The sequence below is a fragment of the Pseudophryne corroboree genome, chromosome 3 (assembly GCF_028390025.1).
Source record: "Pseudophryne corroboree isolate aPseCor3 chromosome 3, aPseCor3.hap2, whole genome shotgun sequence".
NCBI classification, from domain to species: domain Eukaryota; kingdom Metazoa; phylum Chordata; class Amphibia; order Anura; family Myobatrachidae; genus Pseudophryne; species Pseudophryne corroboree.
This window is the reverse complement of record NC_086446.1, coordinates 212430291-212451931: the sequence shown is the minus strand read 5'-3', so window position 1 is coordinate 212451931 and position 21641 is coordinate 212430291. Positions and strand designations below refer to the sequence as shown.

The 21641-nt window shown below is 45.4% G+C and overlaps 1 protein-coding gene across 6 annotated transcripts in view; it reads right to left on the bottom strand.

Moving 5' to 3' along the window:
• The window catches only part of CCSER2 (coiled-coil serine rich protein 2), a 377220-nt gene that overhangs the window by 315764 nt on the left and 39815 nt on the right, over positions 1 to 21641 (bottom strand). Inside the window, exon 1 of one of the 6 annotated variants that reach the window (XM_063958810.1) lies at positions 21413 to 21515. The exons of 4 other annotated variants lie outside the window; for them this stretch is intronic. The gene's annotated coding sequence lies outside the window, so the exon portion shown is untranslated. Of the gene's footprint in view, positions 1 to 21412; positions 21516 to 21641 lie in introns of those variants that run through there. One more of the 6 variants, XM_063958814.1, reaches the window with a different exon arrangement.

The following is a 21641-nucleotide window of genomic DNA, read 5'->3' as shown; positions in this document are numbered from 1 at the left end:
GGCTGTTTGTACCATTTGCACCAGGACTTGGGGACTTTTGCTGTAATTCTGTATTTGTTTGAAATTGTTTCATGTGTATGTCAGTTTATTAAATTAATTGTACTACACATGATATATTTCTGATTTTTTCTCCTACATGGTGAAAAATTACATCTGTCAAAAGGGAATGAACTTATGAAGAGGCCCTTCACCAAACCAAAAGGAATGTATTGACATACTACTGTTTTTCTCACTTCACTTAGGCGCCTGCTCACTGTATTCCTCCTTCATTTTGTTTGGTAACAATACTGCTTGGATTTCTTTTTCCCCTGCAACAGTGGTTCTCAAACTAGGAGCCGTGGCACCCTGGGATGCCTCAGAGCACATGCAGTGGTGCCCTGGGTTGGTGAATCCTGTGTCCCTCATCACATAAATGAACCTAAGGATAACTTAATTGAATCTGTTTTTAGGAAATACACAAAAAGAAACTTTTGGCCTAGGAGTGCTGTGAACACAAATCTGATACTTTAAGGTGCAATGATTCAAAAAAGGTTTGGGAACTGCTGCCCTACAACATTATTTAAGTAGACTATGGTTACAGTACCTTCATTTCACTGTCCTTAAAGAGCGACAGAAATGTGTGCCACTATACAGTCTATTAACAGCTTTGTATTGGGACTTAAAATTCTCCTAACACCATATGATAAACATGCCTGGCAAGATAGGAGGGGGCATACACCTTGCACACTAGTTGTCTTACAGTTTCCCCTAGCAACTGGGAAAAGTCAGCTATTACATTGCGTATATCCTAAAGTTACTAATAGATAACATTTCTATTAGTGTATCCCTAGAAATGTAATACACATAAAAAGTTAAAGTTCAATGCACATACATGTGGGTGGGCTTTTCTTTCTTTTGTTTTACTGTTTAAAGATAAAATACTTAACATTAACTAAGCATAGGGCCCTTTGGAAATCACTTACAAAAACAAACAGACCCTGTTACCTGACGCTAGGATATGTCACAGCTGGAGGACTCTGCTTTTTAGTGTGACAAGATCCCCTCTCCGGCTCCAGGTAGCTGTGGGTTCCTAGAATAAGGGCCCTAGTTCCTATATAAATTAGGCAGATTGTCTAAATATGTTCAAACATTTGTGGACCCGTGAGTTACTGGCTGAAGGAATTAAGGGTTAATTGTACAATTTCAGTGCCTGTTAACACTAAGAGACTGATGCATTTTACAATGTAGGTTACTCATAAAAAAAAACTTTTTTGGGGGGGTGGGGGGGTACAAATCTGCCCTTCTTGCTATTTCATGTATAAAAAATATTAGGTAAATTATACATTTTACATGCTTACATTTGTATAGCTTGTATTGTTAAATACAATTCTGTTAAAGTGCATGTAATGGCGACTCTTCTTCCTCAAAAAGAAATCATTTGAACTCTAGAGAACCAAGGTATACAGTACAAGTCCCTGTTGAATTATTTCCCTCGTGACTGGCGTCATGTTGAAAGCTCTTACAAATGATGCGTGAAACCACGTGTTGTTGAGAAACTGAAGCCAGTGGGATTAGAACCTACAGTATATAACCATTATAAATAGAGTGGAGTAGTTATAGATCCAGTTGTATTCTAAACCAACTTTCACATACGTTATCCTTAAGGTATACAAAAGTTGCGGTGTTGGGATCAGTGACGGGAGTCATATAAATATGCACACTGGGTGGTATAAGCACTCACATATACCATAATGGCAGCAGAGGGAGGAGCACAGGGCCTGAGAAACAGAGGAGGGGCTGAGTGGAGGACAGGCGCCGGCGCAGCACGTGCAGAAACAACTTTGCACCCAATGTTAGTAGAATTAATGCATGATGGTTCTGTGGAAAAACTCACCACCAGGTTGGCGGTCTACAACTATCAGTCAAAACAGTAAAATCTACAAGTGTGGGCACCAGTTCCACAAACATCACCCTGGGTGGATTGTGAGATGGGACACACTGAAGAGAGTTTGACATGGCTGTTCTAGATGGTAAATTTATTTAAGAAACCAGTGTAATTATGAGTGCGGGAGATGCTGATCAAGCTGCAAAAAGCATTACACATAAAGCCCTGGGAGCAGCATGCAAGGTTATTAGGTTAACATTGCCCTGAGGCTTATTGCACTATTCTCTACCCTCCTCTGTGAGGCATAATCCTGCTTCGGTTCTTAGGTGGCAGAAACCAACACTGCTCCTTTTTGAACAGAGCCGTCTGATGTGTGTGGGGGGAATGGATTATGGAATTGAGTGAACACAAAATGGAATATGAAGCTAATGAAACAACATTGAGTTGTCTATATTCAGCATGATAAAAATGTATGTTTGCGTAACTCATTCTACTTCCTCGGACAGTCAGCAGAGCTCCAACGACCTTCCACTTACAGTACGGACCCAGTGGAAGAATTTTCCGAAAAGTCTCTGCATCACTGAGACTGTGGCTCACATTACCATGACACAACCGAATACCAGTCAGACTAGCCTGGATCATCCAGGTAGAAAGAGGCGGCGATACGGTTTTGCTTGAGAAGAGATGTTGCCCATACTAATTATGTACTTTTAAAGTCATCTTAAACTTTAGAAAGCAAAGACCCAAACTGAAGGTAATAATAAGTGGTCGACCTACTATATTTGCAATTGTGTGTCTCTCTATCTATACTGGCACAATACTCACCAGCAACTTAAGCCATTTCTTTAAGGAACTTATTACCATCATTCTATATTGATACCAACATACTAGGTAAAGTACTTGTTTGGATCCAACTGTACTTTACCATATATTCTTGGTGTAAATACCATGCAAATAGTGCACTTTGGAGTATATTTATATTTAATCTCATATGCTACATAAATATATTTTATATGTGTACTAAATGATTATTTGTAGAAAAAAAATTCTATTTCATACATTAGGCGTTTCATTTTTCTTCTGAATTTTGCTATGTTGGTTGGGAATCAGCAGGTGATTACATTGTAGCATTGGATACACATCAGGGTTTCCCCCTTCCTAAATATAAAGCGTTCCACTTCTTCTGGACTACTTCCAAAAGCAGACAGTATTTTCATTGCATGGAAAGTAGTAAAATGCATTGCACCATTGCCTCTCCCAGAGCAAAATCTGCTGTTTTTTCCCCTAACATTGCAACTACCCCAAATGTGAGCTATGATTACCTAAATTTGAGCATTTCTGGGCCAGTATTGTGTTGAGGCACTCATACCGCATGAGGAATAAAGAAGGTTAAGTCACAGCTTTATATCCAGGAGTAAGAAAATATAAAAAGATTTCAGATTTGTAAATTTCATGTACAGCACTGAAGTACCAGGAGAGTTAGTGCACAGTTCTGCAGCATCAAACAGGTTACATTCTGGAGCAAAGCAAATAGAGAGGTCTATTAAATGTGGCTTTAATTTCAAACGTAATTGTATCCACAGTGCTATGGTCCCATAGGTGTCCCATTACTTTGTGGTAAACATTGTAGGGGGCTCAATAGTGCATCCTGGATTCAAATAAATACAGGAGCAAATAATAAGATTTTACTCACAGGTAAATCTATTTCTCGTAGTCCGTAGTGGATGCTGGGGACTCCGTGAGGACCATGGGGATTAGCGGCTCCGCAGGAGACTGGGCACAACTAAAGAAAGCTTTAGGACTACCTGGTGTGCACTGGCTCCTCCCACTAAGACCCTCCTCCAGACCTCAGTTAGGATACTGTGCCCAGAAGAGCTGACACAATAAGGAAGGATTTTGAATCCCGGGTAAGACTCATACCAGCCACACCAATCACACCGTATAACTCGTGATACTATACCCAGTTAACAGTATGATAACAACTGAGCCTCTCAACAGATGGCTCAACAATAACCGTTTAGTTAACAATAACTATATACAAGTATTGCAGACAATCCGCACTTGGGATGGGCGCCCAGCATCCACTACGGACTACGAGAAATAGATTTACCGGTGAGTAAAATCTTATTTTCTCTAACGTCCTAAGTGGATGCTGGGGACTCCGTAAGGACCATGGGGATTATACCAAAGCTCCCAAACGGGCGGGAGAGTGCGGATGACTCTGCAGTACCGAATGAGCAAACTCTAGGTCCTCCTCAGCCAGGGTATCAAACTTGTAGACTCTTGCAAGAGTGTTTGAACCCGACCAAGTAACAGCTCGGCAAATTTGTAAAGCCGAGACCCCTCGGGCAGCCGCCCAAGAAGAGCCCACTTTCCTCGTGGAATGGGCTTTCACAGATTTAGGGTGCGGCAGTCTAGCCGCAGAATGTGCAAGTTGAATCGTGCTACAGATCCAGCGAGCAATAGTCTGCTTAGAAGCAGGAGCACCCAGCTTGTTGGGTGCATACAGGATAAATAGCGAGTCAGTTTTCCTGACTCCAGCCGTCATGGAAACATATACTTTTCAGGGCCCTGACTACGTCCAGAAACTTGGAATCCTCCAAGTCCCAAGTAGCCGCAGGCACCACAATAGGTTGGTTCACATGAAAAACTGCTACCACCTTAGGAAGGAATTGGGAACGAGTCCTCAATTCCGCCTTATCCATATAAAATACAGATAAGGGCTTTTGACAAAGCCGCCAATTCTGATACACGCCTGGCCGACGCCAAGGCCCACAGCATGACCACTTTCCACGTGAGGTATTGTAGCTCCACGGATTTAAGTGGCTCAACTCAATGCGACTTCAGGAAATCCAACACTACGTTGAGATCCCACTGTGCCACTGGAGGCACAAACGGGGGCTGCAGTACTCCCTTAACAAAACGGGGTATGCAGTACTCCCTTAACAAAAGTCTGAACTTCAGGCAGTGAAGCCAGTTCTATTTTGGAAGAAAATCGATAGAGCCGAAATCTGGACCTTAATGGAATCCAATTTTAGGCCCATAGTCACCTCTGACTTGTAGGAAGTGCAGAAATCGACCTAGCTGAAATTCCTCCTTTGGGGCCTTACTGGCCTCACAGCACGCAACATATTTCCGCCATATGCGGTGATAATGGTTTGCGTTCACTTCTTTCCTAGCTTTAAATAGCGTAGGGATAACTTCCTCCGGAATGCCCTTTTCCTTCAGGATCTGGCGTTCAACCGCCATGCCGTCAAACGCAGCCGCGGTAAGTCTTGGAACAGACAGGGCCCCTGCTGCAGCAGGTCCTGTCTGAGCGGCAGAGGCCATGGGTCCTCTGAGATCATTTCTTGGAGTTCTGGGTACCAAGCTCTTCTTGGCCACCCAAAACAATGAGTATAGTTCTTACTCCTCTCCTTCTTATTATTCTCATTACCCTGGGTATGAGAGGCAGAGAAGGGAACACATACACCGACTGGTACACCCACGGTGTTACCAGAGCGTCCACAGCTATCGCCTGAGGGTCCCTTGACCTGGCGCAATATCTTTGTAGCTTTTTGTTGAGGCGGGACGCCATCCTGTCCACCTGTGGCCTTTCCCCACGGTGTACAATCATTTGGAAGACTTCTGGATGAAGTCCCCACTCTCCCGGGTGGAGGTCGTGTCTGCTGCGAAAGTCTGCTTCTCAGTTGTCCACTCCGGGAATGAACACTGCTGACAGTGCTAACACATGATTTTCCGCCCATCGGAGAATCCTTGTGGCTTCTGCCATCGCCATCCTGCTTCTTGTGCCGCCCTGTCGGTTTACATGAGCGACCGCCGTGATGTTGTCTGACTGGATCAGCACCGGCCGGTGTTGAAGCAGGGGTCTAGCCTGACTTAGGGCATTGGAAATGGCCCATAGTTACAGAACATTTATGTGTAGGGAAGTCTCCTGACTTTTCCATAGGCCTTGGAAGTTTCTTCCCTGTGTGACTGCCCCCCAGCCTTGAAGGCTGGCATCCGTGGTCACCAGGACCCAGTCCTGTATGCCGAATCTGCGGCCCCCTAGAAGATGAGCACTCTGCAGTCACCACCACAGCGACACCCTGGCCCTTGGAGACAGGGTTATCCGCCGATGCATCTGAGGATGCGACCCGGACCACTTGTCCAACAGATCCCACTGGAAGATCCTTGCATGGGACTTGGCGAATGGAAATTCTTCGTAAGAAGCTACCATCTTTTCCAAGGCTCGCGTGCATTGATGCACCGATACCTGTATTTGTATTAGGAGGTCTCCGTCTAGAGACGCCAACTCCTTGGACTTCTCCTCCGGGAGAAACCCTTTTTATCCTGTTCTGTGTCCAGAACCATAGCCAGGAACAGTAGACGCGTCGTAGGAACCAGCTGCGACTTTGGAATATTCAGAATCCAGCCGTGCTGTTGTAGCACTTCCCGAGATAGTGCTACTCCGACAAACAACTGCTCCCTGGACCTCGCCTTTATAAGGAGATCGTCCAAGTACGGGATAAGTACTTCGGCCATTACCTTGGTAAATACCCTCGGTGCCGGGGACAGACCAACGGCAACGTCTGGAATTGGTAATGACAATCCTGTACCACAATTTTGAGGTACACCTGGTGAAGATGGTAAATAGGGACATGCAGGTAAGTATCCTTGATGTCCAGTGATACCCTGAAATTTTCCAGGCTTGCAATAATCGCCCTGAGCGATTCCATTTTGAACTTGAACCTTCGTATATAAGTGTTCAAGGATTTCAATTTTAGAATGGGTCTCACCGAACCGTCTGGTTTCGGTACCACAATAATTTTGGAATAGTAACCCCGGCCTTGTTGAAGGAGGGGTACCTTGATTTCACCTGCTGGAAGTACAGCTTGTGAATTGCCGCCAGTACTACCTTTCTCCGAGGGCAGCAGGCAAGGCTGATGTGAGGCAACGGCGAGGGGGAGTCGTCTCGAACTCCAGCCTGTATCCCTGTGATACTACTTGCAGAAGCTAGGGATCCACCTGTGGGCAAGCCCACTGGTCCCTGCAGTTCCTGAGATGCGCCCCCACCGCACCTGTCTCCACCTGTGGAGCCCCAGCGTCATGCGGTGGACTCAGAGGAAGCGAGGGAAGATATCTGATCCTGGGAACTGGCTGACTGGTGCAGCTTTTTCCTTCTTCCCTTGTCTCTGTGCAGAAAGGAATCGCCTTTGACCCGTTTGCTTTTCTGAAGCCGAAAGGACTGTACCTGAAAATACGGTGCTTTCTTAGGCTTTTGTGAGGAAACCTGAGGTAAAAATTTTTCTTCCCAGCTGTTGCTGTGGATACGAGGTCCCAGAGACCATCCCCAAACAATTCCTCACCCTTATAAGGCAGAATCTCTATGTGCTTTTTAAAGGCAGCATCACCTGTCCACTGCCGGGTTTCTAATACCCTCCTGGCAGAATGGACATTGCATTAATTCTGGATGCCAGCCGGCAAATATCCCTCTGTGCATCCTTTATATATAAGACAACGTCTTAAATATGCTCAATGTTAGCAAAATATTATCCCTGTCTTAGCATATTAATATTATCTGACAGGGTATCAGACCACGCTGCAGCAGCACTATTTATGCTGAGGCAATTGCAGGTTTCAGTATATAACCTGAGTGTGTAAATACAGACTTCAGGATCGCCTCCTGCTTTTTATCAGCAGGTTCCTTCAAGGTGGCCGTATCCTAAGACGGCAGTGCCACCTATTGACAAACGTGTGAGCGCCTTATCCACCCTAAGGGATATCTCCCAACGTGACCTATCCTCTGGCGGGAAAGGGTACGCCATCAGTAACTTTTTAGAAATTACCAGTTTCTTATCGGGGGAAACCACGCTTCTTTACACACTTCATTCATTCATCTGATGGGGGAACAAAACACTGGCTGCTTTTTCTCCCCAAAAATAAAACCCCTTTTATGTGGTACTTGGGTTCATGTCAGAAAATGCGTAACACATTTTTCATTGCCGAGATCATGTAACGGATGTTCCTAGTGGATTGTGTATATGTCTCAACCTCGTCGACACTGGAGTCCGACTCCGTGTCGACATCTGTGTCTGCCATCTGAGGTAACGGGCGTTGTTTGAGCCCCTGATGGCCTTTGAGACGCCTGGGCAGGTGCGGGCTGAGAAGCCGGCTGTCGTCATCCAGCCTTTTATGTAAGGAGTTGACACTGTCGGTTAATACCTTCCACCTATCCATCCACTCTGGTGTCGGCCCCACAGGGGGCGACATCCCATTTATCGGCCTCTGCTCCGCCTCCACGTAACCTTCCTCATCCAACATGTCGACACAGCCGTACCGACACACCGCACACACACAGGGAATGCTCTGACTGAGGACAGGACCCCACAAAGTCCTTTGGGGAGACCGAGAGAGAGTATGCCAGCACACACCAGAGCGCTATATAATGCAGGGATTAACACTATAACTGAGTGATTTTTCCCCAAATAGCTGCTTATATACATATATTGCGCCTAAATTTAGTGCCCCCCCTCTCTTTTTAACCCTTTGAGCCTAAAAACTACTGGGGAGAGCCTGGGGAGCTGTCTTCAAGCTGCACTGTGAAGAGAAAATGGCGCCAGTGTGCTGAGGGAGAAGCCCCGCCCCTTTTTCGGCTGACTTTCTCTCGCTTTTTCTGGAATACTGGCAGGGGTAATTTTACATCTATATAGCCTCTAGGACTATATATGATGTAGATTTGCCAGCCAAGGTGTCATATATTGCCCTCAGGGCGCCCCCCCCCAGCGCCCTGCACCCATCAGTGACCGGAGTGTGAGGTGTACATGAGGAGCAATGGCGCACAGCTGCAGTGCTGTGCGCTACCTTGGTGAAGACCGAAGTCTTCTGCCGACGATTTTCCGGACTCTTCATGCTTCTGGCTCTGTAAGGGGGACGGCGGCGCGGCTCCGGGAACGAACACCAAGGTCGGGTCCTGCGGTCGATCCCTCTGGAGCTAATGGTGTCCAGTAGCCTAAGAAGCCCAAACTACCACCTGTTAGGTAGGTTCGCTTCTTCTCCCCTTAGTCCCTCGCTGCAGTGAGTCTTTTGCCAGCAGATCTCACTGTAAAATAAAAAACCTAAATATACTTTCTTTCTAGGAGCTCAGGAGAGCCCCTAGTGTGCATCCACCTCAGCCGGGCACAAGAATCTAACTGAGGTCTGGAGGAGGGTCTTAGTGGGAGGAGCCAGTGCACACCAGGTAGTCCTAAAGCTTTCTTTAGTTGTGCCCAGTCTCCTGCGGAGCCGCTAATCCCCATGGTCCTTACGGAGTCCCCAGCATCCACTTAGGACGTTAGAGAAATAACACTGGGAACCGCCCAACCAGCAAGGTTCCACACTAGAGCGCTTAGGTCTCTAGTACCGCTTTCACATCGCAAACCCAGGTTGGACGTGGCTTTTGAACCTGGGTCCAAGCAGGCTCAGACCCTTTCACATCGCCGTTTCGACCCGGGTATTTCCCGAGTTATTCTCGGGTTGGTGCCTTTCACACTGAACCCGGGTCACCCATATTAAACAATGTGACGTGATTTAAAATGGACTTTTCTGGCTCACATTGATGAGGGGGGGCTGGGGACTGCTCTGAGCAGACACATACACATCCAATCAGCACCTTTTTCTGAGACCCGGGTTTAACCCTTCTTTTAATCTGGGTTGAAATGCAGGGTTGCTCGACTCGTGTTATTCACTTTGGCGCTTTCACACTACATCTTGACCCTGGTCGACCCGGCAACAACCCAGTAATAACCTGGGTTCTTTTGGTGATGTCAAAGGGGTATAGTAGTGGCAGCAGCTGAACCAGGAATTGGAAATTCACCCCACACAGGCAATATCAGCTTGGAAGTGAGAACCAGACCCTGAAGCAGGTCTCCTGCAAGTATACTGTGCAAGAGAGTTAAAGATTACAACTCCCAGTACAAACATACTGGTGCTTATGATGAAGAGAAGGATGAGCTGCCCCCTGCTCCCTCTAAACACACATTCGCACTGGCAGTGCATGGTCCAGGGAACCGATTAATAGTGTGAAAGAAATCCCGTCTGATTTACAAGATAGCTATGTGACTTAGTGTTAAAATGACTGACTTACCCACCTCCGATAGGTGTGTAGAAATCATATATAAATGGTAATATAGTTCCATGTAAAGAGTGTACTATTTTAGACTTCTGGATTAGTCATCAGTGCCATGGACTGATGTGTAATATTCCTTGTATATAGTATTGAGAGCAATAAACACAATTTTGCTCGTAGGATCCTGCATGGTATCTACTGCCATCTGATATTATCTGGCCTACAGATAAGAGCTAAACTCTGACCCATTCTTCATCTGTACGGTGTTCAACCCAACATTCAACGCTGTGCCTGCTACCTTCACCTAAATAAGTGGCCAGGAGGAACTAGCCATCACTAACAGGACAGAGGTGCTGCAGGTGCTATAACAAACAATGAGAAGTAGGCAAATCCAAGTACCAGTGAAGCAGTCCGCTTAAGGAAGCTACTACTCTACTACTCTGAGGGTCATTCAGACCCTGCCGTCAAAGAAGCTTGCAGTGCAGTTTGCAGACATCAGCAAACTGCGCATGTGTAGCAGCTGCGTGGCCACATACACTGCGGTCGCATCCTCGATGTATGCGACTGCAATGTGATTGACAGCGGCAGGCATTTTCGGGGTGGCAAAGCGGCGTTTGGGGGCGGCTGTGAGGCGTCATCTGAAAAAAAAAAAACGGGTAAGGGTACTGACCAGCTGACAGCGGAGCCAGGAGTCAACCTTAAATCCGATGTGTTCACAATTAGATTGCGAACGCATCAGGAGGCGGCCCCCAGCATGTGGAGAGATGAACGCAGATCTGGCTGCAAATGCAGCCATCTTGCGTTCATCTCAGAATAACCCACATAGTGTGCAGTTGGCACTCACAGCCAGTGAGTGTCTGGTATAAAAGTGTTAAAAACTCTAAAAAATAAATACAAAAAAAGTGAAAAGACGTGATGGCAGTGTAAACTATTATCTATGATCTCTATTGGGTTATTTTTAGGCTATTTTTAAGTTGAGGCTTTGAATAGCTGATGATTCCTGGTACATTTAATCTGGAAATTTAAAAGGGCAATGCTTAAAATAGCCAAGCACTCAAGTGTTTTATGATTAAAAGCATTACCCTTATACATTTTCAGCATAAACAGGTCGAGAAGCCATGACTTTTACAAGCAACCATTTACTAAATAAACCCCTATGGGAGGAATTCAATTGGTTCCTGTAGGTTAATTCAACTGACACCGATAGCAGGCATTATCAGGGATTTTGATTCACCTACCCAGAAGCAAGAGTAACAAACTACCTGATAAATGCCATGTTTTTGTGGACACGATTGTGAACTAAAACACATTTGATCAGAGAACTTATACCAGATCCTGTGTGTTTTTGCATGAAAACGGGTACATTTTTCCACAAAAAAGGAGGCATTAATTGAATTGGGCATAAAAAAAAATCAGGCAATAGAATCGTGAAAAAGCCATTTTTTCATGGAAAAATGAATCGCTGCAAAATTTTCTGCAAAAACAAAAGCAAGCTTTTTCACAATTGTTTGGCCAATGTTATTTTGTTTTGTCTTTTTGGGGGGGTAATTCAATGAATGCCTGTTCTTTTCCCTTATAAAGGGAATTCAATTATATGCAATCAATTTTGCTGCAGAAAAGAAACAGGCTTTTTCAAGATTTTCGGCCCAACTCTTTTATCAGACAACTCAATTAATGCCCTTATTGGGGATTTTCTTTGTCCTGACTTGTGGCAGGTGAAACAAATACCTGATAATGCCAATTGGCGCCAATTGTATTATCCCCCCGGGATAAATTAGCTGCGGTTATTTACCGCAACTAAGTGAATTCCCCCCTATGCCTGCATTTTCTTACCCAGGATTTTTTTATACATTCTATACTTCTAGAAAAAGAAATATAAAGTATTTCTATATGGTGTGCCTGATTGAGTCACTACAAGCACAAATTTAAGTTAAGATATACCCATCAACCAATTTATTATTGCTCCAAGGATACTTAAGATACTGTATATAATAAGATTTTAAACCTACCGGTAAATCTTTTTATCCTAGTCCGTAGAGGATGCTGGGGACTCTGTAAGGACCATGGGGTATAGACGGGCTCCGCAGGAGACATGGGCACTATAAAGAACTTTAGAATGGGTGTGCACTGGCTCCTCCCTCTATGTCCCTCCTCCAGACCTCAGTTAGAGAAACTGTGCCCAGAGGAGACGGACAGTACGAGGAAAGGATTTTGTTAATCTAAGGGCAAGATTCATACCAGCCCACACCATCCACACCGTATAACCAGGAATATACGAACCAGTCAACAGTATGAAATAAACAGCATCAGTTAAATACCGATAAAAAACTGTAACATAACCCTTATACAAGCAATAACTATATACAAGTCTTGCAGAATGTTGTCCGCACTGGGACGGGCGCCCAGCATCCTCTACGGACTAGGAGAAAAAGATTTACCGGTAGGTTTAAAATCTTATTTTCTCTTACGTCCTAGTGTATGCTGGGGTCTCCGTAAGGACCATGGAGATTATACCAAAGCTCCAAAATGGGCGGGAGAGTGCGGATGACTCTGCAGCACCGATTGAGCAAACATGAGGTCCTCATCAGCCAGGGTATCAAACTTGTAGAATTTTGCAAAGGTGTTTGAACCCGACCAAGTCGCCGCTCGGCAAAGCTGCAATGCCGAGACGCTTCGGGCAGCCGCCCAAGAAGAGCCCACCTTCCTAGTGGAATGGGCCTTTACCGAATTTGGTAACGGCAATCCAGCCGCAGAATGAGCCTGCTGAATCATGTTACCGATCCAGCGAACAATAGTCTGATTAGAAGCAGGAGCGCCATCCTTGTTGGCTGCATACAGGACAAACAGTGCCTCTGTTTTCCTAACCTGAGCCGTTCTGGCTACATAAATTTTCAACGCCCTGACCACATCAAGGGACTCGGAATCCTCCAAGTCCCGCGTAGCCACAGGCACCACAATAGGTTAGTTCATATGAAAAGAGGAAACCACCTTAGGCAAAAATTGAGGACGAGTCCGCAACTCAGCTCTATCCACATGGAAAATCAGATAGGGGCTTTTATGAGACAAAGCCGCCAACTCAGACACTCGCCTTGCCGATGCCAAGGCCAACAACATGACCACCTTCCAAGTGAGATACTTTAATTCCACGGATTGAAGAGGCTCAAACCAGGGAGACTTAAGAAATCGTAACACCACGTTAAGGTCCCATGGTGCCACTGGATGCACAAAAGGAGGCTGAATATGCAGCACTCCCTTCACAAAAGTCTGGACTTCTGGGAGAGAAGCCAATTCCTTCTGAAAGAAAATGGATAGGGCCGAAATCAGAACCTTAATGGAGCCTAATTTTAGGCCCATATTCACCCCAGTCTGTAGGAAGTGGAGAAAACGGCCCAGATGGAAATCTTCCAGAGGAGCATTCTTGGTTTCACACCAAGAGACATACTTCCTCCAGATACGGTGATAATGTTTCGCTGTCACCTCCTTCCTAGCCTTTATCAGAGTAGGGATGACCTCGTCCTGAATGCCCTTCCCAGCTAGGATCTGGCGTTCAACCGCCATGCCGTCAAACGCAGCCGCGGTAAGTCTTGGAACAGACAGGGCCCCTGTTGCAACAGGTCCTCTCTGAGAGGAAGCGGCCACGGATCTTCTGTGAGCATTTCCTGCAGATCCGGATACCAGGCCCTTCGAGGCCACTCTGGAACAATGAGAATTGTCTGTACTCCTTTTCGTCTTTTGATTCTCAATACTTTTGAGATGAGAGGAAGAGGAGGGAACACATAGACCGACTAAAACACCCACGGTGTCACCAGGGCGTCCACTGCTACTGCCTGAGGGTCCCTTGACCTGGCACAATGCCTCGGAAGCTTTTTGTTGAGGCGCGACGCCATCATGTCTATTTGAGGAAGTCCCCAAAGACTTGCTATTTCTGCAAAGACTTCTTGATGAAGACCCCACTCTCCTGGATGGAGATCGTGTCTGCTGAGGAAGTCTGATTCCCAGTTGTCCACTCCCGGAATGAATACCGCTGACAGAGCGCTTACGTGATTTTCCGCCCAGCGCAGAATCCTGGTGGCCTCCGCCATTGCCACTCTGCTCCTTGTCCCGCCTTGGCGGTTTACATGAGCCACGGCTGTGACGTCGTCTGATTGAATCAGAACTGGTAGGTCGCGAAGAAGATTCTCCGCTTGACGGAGGCCGTTGTAAATGGCCCTCAATTCCAGTACGTTGATGTGTAGACAAGCCACTTGGCTTGACCACAGTCCCTGGAAGTTTCTTCCCAGTGTGACTGCTCCCCATCCTCGGAGGCTCGCGTCCATGGTCACCAGAATCCAGTCTTGAATGCCGAACCTGCGACCCTCTAGAAGGTGAGTACTCTGCAGCCACCACAAGAGAGATACCCTGGCCCTGGGGGACAGGCTGATCTTCTGATGAATATGCAGATGGGACCCGGACCACTTGTCCAGAAGGTCCCACTGAAAAGTCCTCGCATGGAAACCTGCCAAAGGGAATGGCCTCCTAAGACGCCACCATCTTTACCAGAACTCGAGTGCATTGATGGACCGACACCCTTTTCGGCTTCAACAGGTCCCTGACCAAGCTCTGGAGTTACTGGGCCTTTTCCATCGGAAGAAAAACCCATTTTTGTTCAGTGTCCAGAATCATGCCTAAGAAAGGCAATCGGGTCGTTGGAACCAACTGTGACTTTGGTAGATTGAGAATCCAGCCGTGCTGCTGCAACACCCTCAGGGAGAGTGACACGTTGTTCAGCAACTGTTCTCTCGATCTCGCTTTTATCAGGAGATTGTCCAAGTACGGGATAATTGTGACTCCCTGCTTGCGCAGGAGCACCATCATTTCCGCCATTACTTGGTGAAAATCCTCGGGGCCGTGGAAAGTCCAAACGGCAACGTCTGAAATTGGTAATGACAATCCTGTACAGCAAACCTCAGGAACGCCTGATGAGGAGGATATGCATCCTTTATGTCCAGAGACACCATATAACCCCCCCTTCCAGGCTGGCGATGACCGCTCTGAGCGATTCCATCTTGAATTTGAACCTGTTCAAGTATAGGTTTAAGGATTTTAAATTCAGAATGGGTCTGACCGAACCGTCCGGTTTCGGGACCACAAACAGGGTTGAGTAGTACCCCGTCCCCTGTTGAAGCAGGGGAACTTTGACCACCACTTGTTGAAGACACAGTTTTTGAATTGCACTTAAAACTACCTCCCTCTCTGGGGAAGAAGCTGGTAGGGCCGATTTGAAAAACCGGCGAGGAGGCACATCTTCGAATTCCAGCTTGTAACCCTGGGAAATAATTTCTATTGCCCAGGGATCCACCTGTGATTGAACCCAGACGTGGCTGAAAACTTGAAGACGTGCCCCCACTGGGGCGGACTCCATCAGCGGAGCCCCAGCGTCATGCGGTGGATTTAGTAGAAGCCGGGGAGGACTTCTGCTCCTGGGAACTAGCTGTAGCTGGCAGCTTTTTCCCTCTGCCCTTACCTCTGGCGAGAAAGGAAGATCCCCGTCCTTTTTTGGATTTATGCGACCGAAAGTACTGCATCTGATAATGTGGCGTTTTCTTTGGCTGTGAGGAAACGTAAGGTAAAAAAGCGGATTTACCTGCGGTAGCTGTGGAAACCAGGTCCGTGAGACCTTCCCCAAATAAGTCCTCACCCTTGTAAGGCAAAACCTCCATATGCCTCTTTGAGTCGGCATCACCCGTCCATTGGCGGGTCCACAGGGCTCGCCTAGCAGAAATCGCCATGGTGTTGGCTCTGGAACCCAGTAGGCCAACGTCTCTCTGAGCATCTCTCATATATAGGACAGCATCCTTTATATGACCCAAGGTCAGTAAAATGGTATCTTTATCCAGGGTATCAATGTCAGCAGACAAGGTATCTGTCCACGCTGCTATAGCGCTACAAACCCAAGCCGACGCTATCGCCGATCTGAGCAAGGTACCAGTATGTGTATAAATTGACTTCAAGGTAGTCTCCTGCCTGCGATCAGCAGGATCCTTGAGGGCTGCGGTATCTTGCGACGGCAGCGCACCCTTTTTGGATAAGCGCGTTAACGCCTTGTCCACCCCGGGGGAGGATTCCCACCGTATCCTGTCCTTAGCCGGGAAAGGATACGCCATAAGAATCCTTTTGGGAATCTGCAGTTTCTTGTCTGGAGTTTCCCAAGCCCTTTCAAATAACTCATTTAACTCATGGGAAGGGGGGAAAGTAACTTCCGGTTTCTTTTCTTTAAACATGTGGACCCTCGTGTCAGGTACAGAGGGGTCATCCGTGATATGCAACACATTTTTTATTGCAATAATCATATAATGAATACTTTTTGCCAAGTTTGGCTGCAACCTCGCATCATCGTAGTCGACACTGGAGTCAGAATCCGTGTCGGTATCAGTGTCTGCTATTTGGGATAGTGGCCGCTTCTGAGACCCAGAAGGGCCCTGTGACATAGTAAAAGGCAAGGATGGACTTCCTGCATTTTCCCTGGACTCCGCTTTGTCCAACCTTTTATGTAATAAATTCACATTTGCATTTAAAACATTCCACAAATCCAAACTAATCAGGTGTCAGCGTTGCCGACGGAGACACCAAACTCATTTGCTCCACCTCCTCCCTAGAAGAGCCTTCCGATTCAGACATGCCGACACACGCGTACCGACACCCCCACACACTCAGGGAAATATCCAATCTGGAGACAGTCCCCCAATAAGGCCCTTTGGAGAGACAGAGAGAGAGTATGCCAGCACACACCCAGCGCCAATGACCCTGGAAAACAATTTCCCAGACACACAGCGCTTTAATATTATTCAATATACCTTCACTGCCAAATGAAGTGCCCCCCCCCACACACTCTTTTTAAGCCCTCTGTCACCGTGTTCAGCAGGGGACAGTCCGGGGAGCCAGCTTCTCTGCAGTGTGCTGGAGAAAATGGCGCTGGTCAGTGCTGTGGAATCAAGCTCCACCCCCTCAGCGGCGGGCTTCGGTCCCATTCAAAAATACAATACTGGCGGGGGATTTGTATATATATATTGCCTTCGCTGCCCATATATACTAAAATGCCACCCTAGAGGTTTTATATTGCTGCCCAGGGCGCCGCCCCTGCGCCCTGCACCCAACCGTGCCTCAGTGTGTGTGGTGTGTGGGAGCAATGGCGCGCAGCGTTACCACTGCGCGTTACCTCAGTGAAGATCAGAAGTCTTCTGCCGCCTGTGATGTCTTCTTTCTTCTAATACTCACCCGGCTTCTATCTTCCGGCTCTGCAAGGAGGACGGCGGCGCGGCTCTGGGACGAACGGCGAGGGTGAGACCTGCGTTCCGATCCCTCTGGAGCTAATGGTGTCCAGTAGCCTAAGAAGCAGAGCCTATCACTTAAGTAGGTCTGCTTCTCTCTCCTCAGTCCCACGATGCAGGGAGCCTGTTGCCAGCAGGGCTCCCTGAAAATAAAAAACCTAACAAAATTCTTTCAATTCAGAGAAACTCAGGAGAGCTCCCCTGTAGTGCACCCAATCTCCTCTGGGCACAGGATCTAACTGAGGTCTGGAGGAGGGGCATAGAGGGAGGAGCCAGTGCACACCCATTCTAAAGTTCTTTATAGTGCCCATGTCTCCTGCGGAGCCCGTCTATACCCCATGGTCCTTACGGAGTCCCCAGCATCCTCTAGGACATAAGAAAAATGTTAGTTTCTTAATAAATATAAAATACAATATATACATACATACATATACACAGGTTGAGTATCCCTTATCCAAAATGCTTGGGACCAGAGGTATTTTGGATATGGGATTTTTCTGTATTTTGGAATAACTGCATATCATAATGAGATATCATGGTGATGGGACCAAAGTCTAAGCACAGAATGTATTTATGTTTCATATACACCTTATACACACAGCCTGAAGGTCATTTTAGCCAATATTTTTTATAACTTTGTGCATTAAACAAAGTGTGTGTACATTCACACAATTCATTTATGTTTCTTATACACCTTATACACACAGCCTGAAGGTCATTTAATACAATATTTTTTATAACTTTGTGTATTAAACAAGGTTTGTGTACATTGAGCCATCAGAAAACAACGGTTTCACTATCTCAGTCTCACTCAAAAAAGTCTGTATTCCGGAATATTCCGTATTTCGGATATTTGGATATGGGATACTCAACCTGTATATGTGTGTGTTTTATGTTAAACTAGCTGGAGTACCCAGCGTTGCCTGGGATTTTAAGAATGTCTGTTTACAAAAATAAATGTAAATATTAAACACACAGTATAAATAACATTGTGGATAGCTGAATACCCGTGTTTAGCTACGGCATGAGGATGGTAAATTAGAATGATAGTTGTTCATTAATTTACGTTGGTTGGAGATCTAGTATATATATATCTTGCTTCCCAGGTGCACTTTGTGTAGTGACCGGACCCTTTTTTGGTCGCCCAAGGGACCCTGCTCTTGTCACTATGCAACTCTCAGTCTGTGGGTTTCTGCTGCCTCCATTCCCCTCCTCACATCATGTCAGTGCCCCTGTGAAATTATCGATTTTATTTACAGTTTCTTATATAGCGCAGCAAATTATGTATATCCTGATATACTCTGTGCTGCTGGGGGACCCTGCTACTTCCACTATATAACTCTCAGCGTGTGGGTTTTTGCTACCTCCATTACCCTCCTCACATCATGTCACTGCCCCTGTCACATGCAGCCCTGTCATCACTGACATATCATGCATGTCCTGATATAGTGTGTGCTGCTGACCCACCCCTAGGGGTGCTAGTGGTGTGTTACCCCCACAGTGTTTATTCCCAGAGTGTAAGTCATATGTGTAGCAAGTTTAGGGTAAATTGCTCCAGGCATTCCAAAATTATGCTGTCTGCTGAAATACTCAGTGCTGCTGCCTCACCCCTAGGGGTGCTAGGTGTGTTACCTCCATAGTGTTTGTTCCCAGCTTGTACGTCATATGTGTACCAAGTTTGTTGTAAATAGGTCCAAGCATTCGGGAGTTATGCTGTCTCCTGAAATACTCTGTGTTGCTGTCCCACCCCTAGGGGTGCTAGGGGTGTCTAGCCGCCACAGAGTTTGTTCCCAGATTGTAAGTCAGATGTGTACCAAGTTTGGTGTAAATTGCTCCAGCCCTTTCACAATTATGCTGTCTGCTGACATACAATGTGCTGCTGTCCTACCCCTAGGGGTGTCTGACCCCCACAGTGTTTGTTTCCGCAGTGAAAGACATATGTGTACCAAGTTTGTTGTAAATTGCTGCAGCATTCCAGAGTTATGCTGTCTGCTGAAATACTCAATGCTGCTGCTTCACCCCTAGGGGTGCTAGGGGTGTCTGCCCCCCAAAGTGTTTGTTTCCAGAGTGTAAGGCAGACGTGTACCAATTTTGGAGTTCATGGGTGCCGCAATTCCGGAGTTATGCTGTCTCCTGATATACTCAGTGCTGCTGTCCCATCCCCTAGGGGTGCTAGGGATTTCTAATTTTTTTAGTTGCCTCCGGCGTGTTTTAATACACTCGTATGCCAAATTTCACGCTCTTCGCTTGTAAACTGTGGATTTGTATAGAAAGACAGACAGAAGGACAATTTTTCACTTTTATATAGTAGATAATTTAACACAATATATTGCTAATGAACAAAGATTCCATTTATTTAGTCTTACAGATTCTCAAAAGTGGGGCAGTTGGTAAAACAAGAGAAAAAACACCTTCCCACAATGCCGGCTCTGCCAACAGATTATTATTATTATATTATTATTATTATTATTGTTCATTCAGAGAGGAATAAAACTGCTGTCAAATAGGCTTTGTGGAAATGAAATTACCAGCAAAAAAAATCCAACCTTTCTATATCACCTCTAGAAGATGTTACTAATAAAATATCAGGGAGGAACAACAACTTAAAAGGAGTTTTATGGCTAAAGTGCTGAGGAGACTGAAACTTTCTCTCTGTTCAGCAGAAAGCTAGTGTAATTGGGGCAGTACAGATGGTGTAATGGTTAGCATTACTGCGTCACAGCACTGAGGTCAGGGGTTTAATTCCCTCGATGACCGTAACTGTGTGGAGTTTGTATATTCTCGCTAGAGAAAAAGCTCTCAATTACTTTATAGCTCACAAATAGCTGCCTTGACCCATTTAGAAACTGTCCCTATTATCCTTTTAACACTTTGTATCTTTCTTGAAGTTAAATTGTCCTTCTACCAATCTTTTCACAGCATTCCGATATAGCAGTAAGCAAATCAATTTCAATTACACTGGGTTTTTTTGTGTCTAAACCAAATGATTATTACCTCCTGGAAGGCTAGTGATGACATCACTGGTTATTTGGAAGGGATGACACTGACTAAATTCTTCTTTGCGGTGGAAGCAAGAGAGACTTTTGATGGTGATTTGGTAAAATAGGGTTTTGTAATACGCACTTCACATGGTCTAATGGGTGTGTCACTGTGTACAGGAACTGTATACAGTGTTTAGTAGATGCTGTATAATATGCATTCAGGCATGGTGAGTTATGCAAACAGGTGTGGCATAAGAGAAAAACACAGAAAATAAATTTAAAAAAGTGTGTAATCCTAAACAATAGCACAATTACATCCTGTAACTAAGGGCTTGGTGGCAAGAAACTGCTTCCTTGCTACTTTCATTAAATTAAGTTCCACATGAACAACATGAAAACAATGGTAGTGGTACAAGTATTGGAATTTATCAAATATCTCATCATATCTATTAATAAAATGTAAATTGTCCTGTCCTATCAGATACTGATACGAATGCAAATTATCCTTATAAAATATTCTTTTACATTTGAATTATTTTTTTCCATAAAAGGTAATTACCATCAAGAAGAAAAAAAAAGAAAGAAAGTAAGTGTCTCCTTAAGGCACTAAATAGAGGCACTAAATAGAGGCACTAAATAACAGTAACAGAAACATTCCAGGAATTCCAAATCCTACATTGCAAACATTCTATAATATGTCTGTAGCACACATTCTAACATACAGGCCTGCGTGTGCCAAACAATACTAGACCACAGATTGTAGCTGATCCATATGATACAGAATTCAGGCAGCAGTATGGATTTTACAAACAATCTATATAAAACATATCTGCTAAGACAACCATGCAAGAGTTAATGCCCAAGCAACATTGGGTGTAATAATTAGGTCACTACATGCATGAGCTGACACTCTACAGGAAACAATGTAATCTCCAGTGTTATAAACAAACATCATTATTTGTCTGTACATTTTTATTTCCTTCCCATTTCCATCTCTTGGATTCACAAGCATGACCTACTTCTCATAATAGATAGATAGATAGATAGATAGATAGATAGATAGATAGATAGATAGATAGATAGATAGATAGATAGATAGATAGATAGATAGATAGATAGATAGATAGATAGAGCGCAAAATGTAAAGTCCCTGTATACAGTACATTAATGTTACCTTTCAGTTAACTGTGTTGCTAGGTGGAAAGCCTTCATCTTCTCCCTGGCCTTCAAAGTCTAAATGTGTGGTATTCATAAAAAATGTATTCCTCCCAGTAAAGTACAAGACAGAGAGCACAGTCATCCTCTTCCTAATAATAAGAATTTACTTACCGATAATTCTATTTCTCGGAGTCCGTAGTGGATGCTGGGGTTCCTGAAAGGACCATGGGGAATAGCGGCTCCGC